This window comes from Helianthus annuus, chromosome 10, assembly GCF_002127325.2.
Source record: "Helianthus annuus cultivar XRQ/B chromosome 10, HanXRQr2.0-SUNRISE, whole genome shotgun sequence".
NCBI lineage: Eukaryota > Viridiplantae > Streptophyta > Magnoliopsida > Asterales > Asteraceae > Helianthus > Helianthus annuus.
The window spans coordinates 169,961,839-169,976,754 of NC_035442.2; positions in this window are offsets into that span (position 1 = coordinate 169,961,839).

The window sequence follows — 14,916 nt, forward strand, 5'->3', positions numbered from 1 at the left end:
CTTTTAAGATATGCTTATAAGAGGTAAGAACAAATGATTTGTTGATATTACGCCATTGAAATCCATGTTTGGTGTTGGAGGATGAGGGACTGGTTCTCATCTTACCCAAGTTTAGATCTGACCTGCAATATTAAAATAACTTGATGGAAGCGTCTTTCGGACTTAGCATACGATTGTCTGATTGTGTATACGTGTCTATTAGAAGCGTGCCCACGTGATACGGCAGGAAACACATACATTGACAGAATGATAGGGTGTTCATTGTTCGGTTGATTTGGTTATTATCCTCAATCGAAACCGAAGATATCGGTTAGTCTATTTTATTAACCAATTGGTTTTCGGTTAATCGGTTCGGTTTATTATTTTAGATTGATGGTTTTTGGTTTGAGTTTAATTTCGGTTAATAGCCAAAACCAAACTTGAGTTAAAACTTTTGTTTAGAAATACATGTAATTGAGGTAAGATACATGAAATGGAACTATAAATACATAAAATTGAGGTATAAAATATGAAATATATGAACCGAAGGTATAAAAGCTGAAATATATGAAATACGAATGGTTTGGTTCGGTTCAGTTAAGTTTGGTCAAATGAGGGTACAAAAAAATCGATAATTGGTTTTGGTTAATTCGGAGTTCGGTTAATTGGTTTTTAGTTAATTCAGTTTTTGGTTGATTTTAATTCGGTTTCGTTTGTTTTTAGTTCGGTTTCGGTTAAAGATTCAGTTATTGCTCTCACGTAGACATTGTTAATCACGTAACATATCAGTTTTTTAATTAAAAAACTATATCAATTCTATATTCAAATTAAAGAGAATAAAATACTCGTTTTTATGATGTAATATGTTTCTAAAAAATATTAACGTACAAAAAGGTTATGACCGTTTAAAAATCGTGGGGGTAACTAGTTTTTTTATTAGGTAATAAAGTGTAACTACTATTTAGTTATCTATCATTTTGTTAAATATTAGGGAATTAAAGTGTAATTAAGATGAGGGAATTAAAGCATAATTAATGTTTGAAAAACTAATTTACCATCATTTTAGGTTGAACTTTATACATAAACACTGCAAGGGTGTGCATTGTTCCTTTCGGTTATTATCCTCAATTGAAACCGAAGTTATCGATTAATCTATTTTATTAACCAATCGGTTTTCGGTTAATTTGTTTGGTTTATTTGGTTAGATTGTCGGTTTTTGGTTTGATTCGTTTAATAGCCAAAATCAAACTTGGGCTAAAACCTTTGCTTATAAATACATGAAGTTGGGTTATAAATGCATGCGATGGAATACATAAAATGAAGATATAAATATGAAATATATGAACTGAAGATTAAAAGCTAGAAATATATGAAATTATGAATGATTTGGGTCGGTTAATTTTGGCCAAACGATTGTACAAAAAGATCGATTGTCGTTTTTGGTTAATTCGGATTCTGGTTAATCGGTTTTTAGTTAATTAAGTTTTTGTTAAAGATTAGGGATTAAAGTGTAATTAATACGAAGGGATTAAAACGTAATTAATCAGTATTTGAAAAACTAATTTATCCTCATTTTAGGTTGTACATTAAGCATTAAAAAAAAATCTTAACTTTTGGGTATTTTAAAAAATACCCTTATCTTATGCATTATATATAGTGGGAAAAGTTCCTGTTTAAACAGTCTTATCGTATAAAACGTACGAAAGACGTAAAAAGTAAAAAAAAAACGCGACGACATTTTTGTAATTATTTACTCGTAGAGTATTATCAAAATTACCCTACAAATGATCTTGTAGGGTAATTTTGTAAAAGAAAAAATTACATCGTTGGTCCTTGTGGTTTTTGCTAAATTTCAATGTCGGGTACTAATAGTTTTTTGTTGCCAAATCAGGGATTAACGTTTTAATTTGTCATAACGTTGAGTACTACGACCAAACTTTGTCATAATGTTGAGTACTAAGGCCAAACATTGTCACAATGTTGAGTAATAAGGCCAAACCTTGTTAACTTTTTTGTTATGTCTTACTAAAATGCCCTTTAATAATTAAAGTTTTTAGTCATTTTGTAAAACTTAGAAATCGCATGGAGTATATATGTTAAATAACCAAACTTGTTAAATTAAACAAAAAGAAAGACCACCTTTCAGGAGGTCTTCTCAGGCAAAGTCACCAGATTCTGGCCATATCGAATCCCTAAAAGTTGTCCGTTTAACTCATTTTTTTTTGTTAATATACACCGCTTGACCCGATGCGACCTCATTCCCACACAATTTCACAGCTCAATTTCATCTCTACAACTGATCAGAGCCGCATCAGTATACCGGAACTCCGGTGATGCAATTCTTGTACGTAACATCGCAAACTGGTACGAATATCACATGTTATTTGTTCTTTTTATCACACAATCGCAAAGCCCCATATTAATTTCAACTTACAAAACTTTTTATAAATCTTAACTTGATTTATTATTTAGATTAAGTTAAAAAGTTTATTTTACTAACATATTATTTATAAACTCAAAGTTTAGAAATAATAAACTTCAAATCCATTTAATTTTTTTAAAAAAATAAATAAAAAAGAAAAACATTACTTAAAATTTTTTCAGTCAAATATAATTAATAAAAAAAGACCCTCTAGTTATTAAAGGGCATTTTAGTCATTTTAGTAAGACTTAACAAAAAAATTAACAAGGTTTGGTCTTAGTACTCAACATTGTGACAAATTAGAACGTTAATACCTGATTTTGCAATGAAAAACTATTAGTACCCGACTTTGAAATTTGGAAGAAACCCCAAGGACCAATGGTGTAATTTTTTTCTTTGTAAAATGTGTTTGTAGGGTAATTATCAAAATTACTCTACAAGTGTATCAAAATTACTCTAGTAGTTTATTAAACAACATACGATTCAAAATACCCTACAAGATCATTTGTAGAGTAATTATGATACTCTACAAAATTACTCTACAAGATCAAATTACCTTACAATATCATTTGTTGACTAACTATGATACTCTACAAAATTACCATACAAAGATCAAAATTACCTTACAATATCATTTTATAAAATTACCCTCCAAGATCATTTGTATGGTACTTTTGATAATTACTACACGAATAAATAATTACGAAAATGCCACCGTGTTTTTTTTCAGCAATACTTTCAGTTTGTACGTTAAAGGTATTTGTTTTTTTTTATCTTTTGCCTATATATAGTATAGATACATATGATGTTTAGAGGGATGGTTCAAATGAAAATCACTTTTATTGTGAAAACTCGAAAACTAACTAAAAAAGCCTAAAAAACACACCAAAATTTTTTTTCCAATTTTTTTATAAAAATCACAGGTTTTTTATAAAAAAAAAAGCTTTTTTTCAAAAAAAAAAAAAAATTTGTAGTACACATGTGTAATAATACACCTGTGTAGTACACATATGCACTATAATTTTTTTTTTTAAATTTTTTTATATATTAATTGGTATGCAAAAAAAAAAAATAGTATGTTTTTTGGCTTTTTTAATTAGTTTTCGAGTTTTCACAATAACTAGTGGTTTTCATTTGAAACTTTCTCATCATATTTAACAATATCATATTTGTTTCTCTTTTACTATGTTTCTCTTCCATCACTTGGGTTATCTCTCTCTCTAAAACGTGCATGCCGGATACATTATTCGTATAATCAACACCTGTTTTAACCTAAACTTTTTTTTTTAGTTTCATATCCATCATATTTTGTTTGTGAAGGCATCACAGTTACATCGATATTATCATATATAATTTGTTTGTAAAAAAGTGATCCACCCTTTTTTAGAAAAATAATGTAGATAAGTGTATATATGCTAAAAATACATATTTCAAATACAAAAAATATATATATCAATCTATATAGCTCAATATATATATATATAATAATAACACATAAAAGTAAAAAAATATATATAAAAATTAAACTAAGGGTGTACCTATTGCCACACCAATTGCCTATATGCACACCAAAAGGGCTTTTTGTCATATATGCACACCCTACAGTATCGAGCTGTGACCAAAGCGCGACGTTTTGGTCCGGTCAACCAGACAAAAGACTGACAGGTGTCTGACGGGTCTGTTGACCGGACCAAAACGCTGAGCTTTGGCCGCGTTTTGGTCCTGTCAAGCAGACAAAAGACTGGCCGGGTGTCTGGTTGACAGGACCAAAACGCGGCCAAAGCTCGGCGTTTTGGTCCGGTCAAAAGACCCGTCAGACACCCGTCAGTCTTCATCTGGTTGACCGGACTAAAACGCTGTGCTTTGGCCACAGCTCAACACTGCAGGGTATACACATAAGACAAAAAAATCCTTTTTAAGCTGAATATCTACATAGTCTCCCCCTAAACTAAACATACAAAATCACCGTTTAATTTTTTTTATAATAATTTTCTTATTTAGAAATACGAGAAACTGCCAACAAAGAGGACAAGGAAAAAAGGTAAAAAAAAAAAAAGAAAAGAAAAGAAAAGTGTAGTTAAGAGTGTGGTGTTAACTTTGATACACACCCGCACGTGTGTCCGGTTGCTTTCTAGCTTTATGTAAAGTCCCCTTCCTTGCCTCTTTTGCTCAGCTTTTTCCCCAACATACAACTTTTATTTCGAATGAAAAAACAATAGGGAAAATTACGGCAGTAGCCGCTTGACCAAGCTTTTTACGAAAATAGCCATTTGACCAGGCTTTATGCACCTTCCCATCCAAGTGAACCCCCATTTTATTCACCTTCAATCCAGCCACAACCAAGCGGACACGTGTCCCTCTTACCTGAACCGGCTTTATGCCGCTACACATGTCAGCCGAGCCGCTTCATGCCCAAGCCGAGCCGCTTCATGGCCAAGCCGAGCCGCTTTGCCCCATTCCAAGCCGCTACACCCTGGATCTAAGCCGCTAGTATGTGTATAAATTTTTTTAATATTTTTCTTAGACGGCCTTCATAAAAAAATATGGAGAAAAGAGTATTTTGATATTTTTTTGATGTATTTTGATATTTTTAAAAAAATACTACTGAAGCGGCTCGGCTTGTACTTGTAGCGGCTCGGCTTGTACTTGTAGCGGCTCGGCTTGTACTTGTGGGGCAGGGGGCGAAGCGGCTCGGCTTGTACTTGTAGCGGCTCGGCTGACATGTGTGGCGGCATAAAGCCGGTTCAGGTAAGAGGGACACGTGTTGTAACACCTCGTAAAATCACGTCCAATGATGCATTGACACGTGTAATAAACCCTAATGAAGTCAAACAGTGAAATTTAGGGACTAATTTTTTTGAAAAATCGAAAACTTTGATTTTGAAAGGACTGGAAGTGTTAGCATACCTAAAATAAGTTTCTAAATAACCTCTCACGATGGTGATATTCACAAATGTGCCACTTGATGGTAAAGTGTAGCCGTTTGCGTAATTAATTGAAAGTTTGCGCAATAAAGGGTTAAAAGCGTCAACATGTTAATTCTTACCTCTGAGTGACCTTTTAACAAACCGGGAGCTTCATGATATTTAATTATACTCTCGGGAATGCCAAGTAATGGCCAACTAAGGTTTTTATGCCTATAAGTAAAGTTACGCGCAACTTTGTAAGTTAGAGGGACTAAAAGCGTCAATATGTTTAATTATACCTCTGAATGGCCTTTTAGCAAACCCGAAGCATCGTGATGTTTAATAATACTATCAAGGATGCCTAATATGGATTAGATGAGGCTTCAATGCTAATAAATGATGAAATGCGCAAGTTTGCGCAATAGAGGGGCCTAAAGCGTCAACTTTTGAATCTACGCCATTCGGTGACCATTTAAGTGAACGAGAGCATATTAATATTTAATTATATGCTTGGGAATGATTAATATGGGCCATGGAAGGCTTAGATGTCATTAAACGGCATTTCGCGCTACTTTGCGCAATTAAGGGACTAATTGCGTCAAACTGCAAAAGGAGGTTGAATCGTATGGTGACGGACCTTCCGGAATATATTCATAAGTTAAACATACCATATTTATCCTTTATATAGCTTAGGTATATGATTAGAGGTGTTTGGTGCGCAAAAATAAACTTTTATGTCTTGCAGGGACTAAAAGTGTCAAAAAGTGCACAAGTTTGCACTTTTGCGCATATCTCGCGTTCTGAATATCCCCGGACACCCAAAAATTTATGTAAGTACTAAAATATTTTATTTTAGTGTGTGGCATGATAAAATTCCATTCGTCGCGTAATTTGGATCGTTTTTAGCGTCCGTCCGTGTTTCGTCGTAATTAGCCGAACAACGGGACCGTACGACCAAACGAACCGACATCCGGCATATTTTTGAGCATGTTTCATGTTCCCTATGCTTAGGCATCTTTGTAGAGCCTTAAAAATGGTTTAACGGGTCTTGGATGTGTCGGAAATGGCATTTGGGGGTGCAGGGGCCAAAACTGTCAATATATGAAAGATATGCAGATCAGACCTGGTCCTTACGGACCGTATACAGGACCCCATACGGTCCGTATACATGTGCCAGTCCCAGAATTTTCAAAAACCAGCTTTGGTTTTGCTCTTTGTCTCTCTCAATTGATTCTATGGGCTGGTTTTTGTGCACCCATGGTTTTCTAAATCTATGGGCATACTTGTAGGGCTGAGATCGAATCCCGTTTATCGAGGAACGATCTTAACGGCTCTTGAAAACCTATATATACCCCTTTGATTTTAGAATTCACTTGCCCATTCATTCTTTCTGAACTGCCCTGTATTCTTTGAGGGTCTTGAGCTTCTTGAGAACCTCTTTTCAGTCCTTTGGACTCTTGTAAGTCATTCCTTCTTGCTTAGTTTAGTTATTTAGCGTTTTAAACCGAAAAGTCAAGCGTTATCGATAAACGCTTTGACTTTTAAACGGTTAAGCTATGGTTCGCAACGAACATGGCTACGTGACCGTAATTAGGTAGGTAATTAAGCCTCAAAGGGGCGCCTCCTTACCACGTTTACTTAGTTTAATTGTCGGGTCAAATGAAAGTCAAACGGGTTATTTCTAAATGAAATGCATAACTATTAAATTAAAGTCATAAAATCAGTTTTGCCACTTTAACAACTTGGTAAATATTAGTTGAACATGTCTAAGCATGTTCAATCCGACAATTCTAAGTATAGGCCGGTTCGGAGCCGAAAGTCGTGAAAGTTGACTTTTGCTTTGACTTTCAGTTCTGACCCGAATTAGACTTATTTAGATATGCCTTAGGATTCCTTTAGGATCATGTTATAGGTTAGTGTAACCCTCTGAGGTTATACAACCTGAATCCTTAGTTATCCTATTCATTTGCAAGTTTCCGTTATATGCCGAATTGTTGACCGTTATGCCCTTTTGACCTTAAAACAATATTTTTTGAAAATGTGAGAGAATAGAAACCTTCACTACTGAATTATAAACTTGTCCATAAAATTTGACATCAGTCTGAGGTCTAGATTAGGAGTTATGCTCAATAGCGTAATTAGAAGCTTCTTTAGTAATTAATTAGCGTAAATTGCATATAGCCTATCTAAACCCAAATTTTCATACAAAACTTTGTACCTACTGTATTAAAATAATATTTTGGGATTTTTAGAAATTTTTATTTAATTTTAGGCTGAGCATAACTTGATGTTCTAAGCTTAATTCGGCTAATGCCGGTTTTGCCCTTTTGGGCTATAAAATGAGTTTTATAAATCCGATTGACCCCAAACCTTTTTCTACTGATCTAATATATTAAATATATTATTTTGAGCCTTCTGGAATTTTAAAAAATATCATCTTTCTTTATAAAACCCGGAAATGGCTCCAAATCGCCTTTTTAAAGCTTTTTAAACGCATAAGTATGTGCTAGAACCTATTTAAGCATATGAGGTTGAAACCTACTGATGTATTCAGTAAAATTTTATATTTTAAACAGTAGGAGAATACCTTAAGATCAGAATTCCAGTATTGACCTTTTAAGCATATGTGAAATTACCAAAACGCCCCTGCGGAGTCTGGGAGGATTAAGATTGATAAATTTCACATAAGGACTTATACCCTACTGTTATAACTTGGTAAAATGAGTAGGTTTACTGATTTAATCAGACCTGTAACTCAGGTTATTATTTAGACCCTCTTACACCCTTTAAAATGACCAAAATGCCCTTATGAGGCATAAATTGGGTTTAAAACCATTTTGGGCATAATGGAAGGTATCCTTCTGATATCACAACATGTTTAAGGCATATCAACTTAGGAAACTTGTATTTGACTCTTATGGTTACTCGTTACGCACTTTATGCGTTCGGATCGGCGTAGGTAACTAGTTTACCCATTATAGCCGAAACGGGTCAAACCATATCATTTCGGTCTCAAAATCCAGAATGTGATTAAGTTACCCATATTAAACAAGTATGCAAGCTTGTTGGGTCAGAACCACATTCTAAAAACGGTCTTCGCCTTATCATGCGTTTAAACCGTAATCGTCATTTAAGAACTAACCGGTCTAGGCTTAGGCCAAATTAAAGACCCGTCAGAAATCTAATAAGTTATTAAAAACCTTCGTTCCAGATTTAGGAGCCCAGTAAAAGCTACCTGTACTTGCTTGGTGGTATACGGTTGGGATTAAATTTATATTTAGCTCAGGTAAATACTTTTAACTTATTTTCCCTTATATGGGCTTGGGGGTACGGTATATAAAATACCGCTTGGTCGGGCAATTGACCCTAACTCATTAGTAGTTGGGTATTATCAATGTGACCCGTTTAAAAACTGGTTTTGTTTGTTTTACGCCTTTGGGAGCTTAATGACCATGTCCCGGATATCCTTGGCATCATTTTAAGAAATGGCCACGACCTTGACACCCGGGTGTAGGCGTACACCCGGTAATGTGTCCATATTTATTAAGGTATAAACGTTGGCTACCCGCCGCGGATTTATACTGAGTGGTGTGTCAATTAACCTTAAACCCGGCACGACCCGGGCGACTGAACGCATAACGAACATGTAATTCTTTTACAAGATTAAATTGATTAATTATTCCCAAGTTATAAAATGTTTTGTGCCTTGTGCATTCAAACCAGTTTTTTAAATATTTTCAAAATGAGTCAGTTAAATTGTATTTACCAGTGAAAACTGACGTATTTTCCCAAAAAGACTAAGTGCAGGTACTACGCGTAATAGGCTGGTTTCCCCTAGCATCAAATAGAAGTCTCGAAAGCTTAGATGTCTGAAGTCTGTTGAACAATGTTTTATTTTATTTTGCGATCCGCCTGTGGATCTTTTACTTTCCGTTGTAATACTTGGATATTACTTCATATCGGATTGTAATAAATTTTGCTTCCGCTGTGCATTTAAATTGTGTGGTTTGACTATGATGATATCAACTACGTCACGTACTCCCCACCGGCCCACCGGTGACACGTGGAAAATTGGGGTGTGACACGTGTCCGCTTGTTTGTGGCTGGATTGAAGGTGCATAAAATGGGTGTTCACTTGGATGGGAAGGTGCATAAAACCTGGTCAAATGGCTATTTTCGTAAAAAGCTTGGTTAAGCGGCTACTGCCGTAATTTTCCCAAAACAATATTCTCTTTGCACGTTTTTAAAATCGTAGAATGCCCTAAATATCAAGTAACTTTCATAATTAGCATATTTAGGGTGGGCGGGGCACCCACCGATTTGCAATCGGGGTCCCCTCTTTCCGCTCGGCATATATGCCGCCAACTCCAGCGGTGAAGAGAGAGAGGGATTAAAACGGTGGGGAGCTGCCGAAGAGGGGGGAGGAGAGAGAGAGGAGAGAGGGAGAGCTTGACCAATCAAAAGTTTCCTTTTTTTTTTTTTTAAAAAAAAAACCAATTCACCTAAGAGGGGAGTGCCGCCATCAAAAAGGGGTATTAGGGGAGTGTTAGAGGGGAGTTGACGTGGCTTATTCTGGTTGGTTACGTGTAAGAGGGGGGACTCACCTATTAGGTGAGCACCCCTTACACCCTTATAGAAGGATGGACGGTGCGGAGTGTGATACACCTCTATCACTGTACGGTGTATCACACGTGATGGCCTCATTCCAATGGTTTGTATCGTGATGTGATGGTTGTTGTTTGGAAATTTACATGTTTGATTGTTTGACTTAATAAGACTATAAATGTTGGATGTATTTGCATGTTTGAATTTTGGCAACAACGGTGGTTTTTTTAACGGTAAAATTCTTTCAATCTCTGTCTTGTTTATGAGACTTAATTAAACCAAAGTTCTTCTCTCCCAAACTTAGATGTTTAAAGGCTTTGTTTTTGCTAGTTTGTCAATGGAATACCACTCTATTAGTTATAGTTTATTTGAAGAAGACTATTATAATTTAAAAAAATAACCCATCAAGTATTAAAAAGTTAAGACCTCCAACTTTATAAATAAACATTACTACTCCTTTAGTTTAAAACATATTTTGTTTTTTGTTTTTACCTTTTTTCATTCATTTAAAAAAAAAAATTGTAAAACTATTAGATTATATTTTATATGTATTTTATAAAAAAGTTGTTTTTGTATTAGTTTATTTTATTAAAAAGAAGTTTAGTAATGGAATGTGATGATCATTGCAAGTGTGATGAGTGAAATATGATGGATTGATGGAGTTATGTGTTAAATGGTGATTGAGTGTAATAATGTTATGGGTGATGGAATTGATAATCACCCCTTCCATTGTAAGGTTAGAGGGTGTGGGATAACCCCCCTTGGGGGGTTATAAGGACACCTCAGCGCCACCTAGGCGCCACATCAGCCAGGGGGCTTTATAACCCCCCATTTAATTTGCTGGGTGTGGAATGGAGTCCCGTCATCATTGCCTAATTATTTTTTATTTTAAAAATCATTTAATTTTCATATATTAAATTATACCTCATAATTTATATATTTTAAATAAAATGCCATAATTGAAATAATATAAATAAAATGTCATAATTTAAATAAAAACTATACAATGCCAGAGTTTAAAAAAAAAGTCACTCGTCGTCTTCGTCGTCTCCTCCTTGTTCACGATAAAACCATAGGTGCTCGGTCAGATCGGCTCGAATGTTATGGTGTGTGTTCCTGTCTTGTACCTTCGATCGGATAGCTTCTTTTTCAGCGTATGTTAGTATTGGGTTCGTCGGTTGGATACTTTCATCATAACTTTCTCCACAAAACGCTCTACCCGAATCCTCCAATACCAGTGCGTGCAATCAAGACTCCCCAACATCCCAGGAAAACCGTGTATGCGCTGATGGGCCTCGTATAGAAGTGAACGTCGACGGCGGTTGGCATCCGCAATTAGCGTCTCCCGTACAGAGAGATAACACCTACAAAAGTAATAGTGTTAAAAAAATTATAATAATATGTAAATAAAAATAATAACCTTAGATAAATAATAGTGTTAAAAGAAATTATAATAATATGTAAATCAAAATAATAACGTTAAAGAAAGAATAGTCTTAATAAAAATTACCTTCACAGAAATTTTCAAGAGAGTCACGACACATTCTTGCCGACATCCTTAAATATTCATCCCACGCATCACTCGCTGTGCCATACGCTAGTTGCCTGATTGCTGCTGTACACTTTTGTATTCCAGAGAAACCAACTTTATGACTTGCACTTTCTCTTTGCGTGAAAAAAGGGAACTCGCCCGCAAGATCACTAGAAATTTTAACGAAAAGACGACGGCTCATACGAAACCTGCGCCTAAACTGCCCATCATCGTACAACGGATTTTCACAAAAATAATCGTGCACTAGACGTTCATGAGCACCTAACCGATCCCGTTCAAGAGGCGGTTGCCTGATACGCGGCGTAGAGGATTAGGCTTCTTCTTGCAAATAATTAAGCGCCTCCTGCGTCATTGCGATAACCATGTCGTCGAAACCACCATCGGATGAAGAGCTCGAAGAATCGGATGCCATTTTCTAGTTGTGATTGGTGTGTGTTTGGGTGGTAAATTTGTGATTGGTTTTTGAGATAGAGGTGTGTTTATATGGTGTAAGGTTTATATGTATATATATAGATAAAAAGTTTAATTTTTTTTAAACGTTTTCAACCGGTCATTTTGACATTTCTCTCTCGATCCACGCAATTGCATAACGTTAACATGTTGGCAAGGGGTGTATAGCGCCCCTACTTAATTTGGTGGGTGTGGGTGTATAGCGCCTGGGGCGCTATAGGCAGTGACGTGGCGAGGGTGGCGCCCCCCACACCCTCCGGCCTAAGGCTTAACATCTTTTTTTTAACGGCTACACCACTTAAGTTTTTGAACCCAAGTTTTTGTTTTTTATAAGAGTAAAATGCCATAATCGTCTCTGAGGCTTAGTCATTTTTCATTTTCGTCACTTCAGTCAAAAAATGAAACTTTTTTGTAACTGGACCTCTGAGATTTCATTTTTGTTGTCATTTCTATCCAAATCACTAACTTAGTTAAAATGTATCGTTGACTCCTATGGACGATTTTGACAATTCTCAAACCTCAATGACGATTTTGGCACTTTCTCATTTATTCTTTTGTTTTCTAATTTTGTAAATTTTATTTTTATCTTAAAATAAAAACAATAAAAATTTACAAATAACGTATATATACATATATACACACATATTTATATATTTACACACTTATTTTTTTATTTTTCCTTTTTACCTTTAAATAAAAAATAATAATAATAAATTAATGATGTTTTGTATGACTGGTGAGGCGGGTGGTAATGATGTTTGGTACGACGGGTCGACGAGGGGAGACGAGGTATGAGTAGCGAGATAAACGGGGTGGTTGTGGCGGCGGCAGGGGTGGCGGTGATGGAGGTAGAGAAGAGAGAATGATAGAAGAGAAAGAGTGTGTATGGTGTGCGTATAAAGTGGCTGAGCTTGAACGAAGGGGCCAGACTCTCAAAGAATAAATGGGTAAATTGTCAAAATCGTCCCCAAAGATTGAGAAATGTTCAAAAGGTTGTACTTTTTGCATGGTAATCTCGAGTATACCATGATGCATCAAAACTTTTAGGACGGTGTATCAAACTTATAAGTTTAATATACTCTTGTTCAGGGTTTAAGCGCACACACTTATATATGACTCGTCAAACATTTACTACATATACATTTCTAAGTTAGGGGAATAGTGCCAGGCAGCTGGCCTGGCACTTTCCTATTGGACCAACCCATTTTTAATTTAATTTTATTCCCAACTTAAAATTACGGTTTCGTCCTTTGTTTAAAATTACGTTTTCACCCCTAATTCAACATAAAATTACCTTTTTGCCCTGCCTAAAAATTTACGCTTTTGCCCTTAGTTCAAAAACCCATTTTTAATTCTACTCCCAGTTTAAATTTACGGTTTTACACTCCGTCTAAAATTACGCTTTTGCTGCCCCCTTCAAAATAAAAATATGTTTTTGCCCCTAGCTCAAAATTACGATTTTGCTCCCAACTCAAAATTACGTTTTTGCCCACAATTCAAAATAAAATTATGTTTTCCCCCATAGCTCAAAATTATGATTTTGCCCTCAGTTTAAAATTATTATTTCGCCCCCAGTTCAACATATTTTTACAATTTTGCCCTCTGTTCAAAATTATGATTTTGCTCTAATTTCAAAAATTTACGATTTTTTCCCCAGTTAAAAATTATGATCTTGTCATCGTTTTACATTTTTTGTGCAAAAGTATAGTACTGTTTTATTTTGCTTAGTTGACTCAATGTAACTTTTATTGTGTCAAGCAGTTGTCTAACACTCGCTCATTGGTCCTGACAAATTAGTATTTTACCCCCAGCTCAAAATTACAGACCTGTTATTGTTTTAATTTTTTAGCAAAACTATGGTAGTGTTTTCGTTTAATTGGTTGTCTCGATGTATTTTTTTAGATCGTGTTATAAGTAGTATGTACAAGTAACATAAATACATGCATACATGTTATGAAACTAAGAAATATTTAATTTAACGCCATGCAACGCGGGCGGGCATAGGTGTAATTTTTATTCGTCCAGGCATGCCTGGTACATGCTTATTTGTCCTGAAAAATTACAATTTTGCTCTCAGTTTAAAATTATAGTCTTTCCATTGTTTTAGTTTTTTTTAGTAAAAGTATGGTAGTGTTTTTGTTTTAATTGGTTGACTCGATGTATTTTTTTTTGAGATCGTGTTATGAGTAGGATGTATAAGTAACCGAAACACAGACATACATGTTATGAGAGAGAAATATTCGGCTTATTGCCCCGCAACGCGGGCGGGGCAAAAACTAGTTTATAACATAACATATAAGTTTACAGATTTGCCACTCTTATGATAATGTTATAATATTGTATATTTGGTTTTTTTGGTATATTGACACATATGTTCTCGGCTTTCTTATTATTTTTTTTTCGAGTAAATTACGATTTTGGCCCTTGTGGTTATATCACTTTTACTATATTAGCCCAAAATAAGAATTTTTAACAGATCTGCCCCCATGGTCCCTATAACTAACCATTTTGGCCCCTAAGTCTAACCAAACCCTAACTCTGGTTAATTTCTTGGGCACATGGGTTGCACATGATGGGTAAAATTGTAATTTCCCCTCCCCTTTTATGACTTTATAAATAAAATCCATAATCACTAGCCTCATCAAGAAATGCAATCAAAAGCAATAGTCCGATCAAGAACTAATCAACTGAAGTAATCAACCAACTAATCGAGTTATTTGTGTTGTTGCAAAAAGTTTGGTAAAATTGATATCCGATCAAGATCTTCAAACCCACTGTCAAACCCAGATCTTCAAACCCACTTTCATCTTCAAACCCACATTCAAACCATTCCTCTCAGATATCTGACTCATCAGCTTCATAATCTTCTCATTATCACCCCTCAGATTCCTGAAATTTCCCCTCAAAAAATAGATCTGATACACACATAAAATCAAACTTTTTGCAGAACTAGATGCTAAACCAAACTTTTTGCAACAACACAAATAACTCAGTTCCAAGAA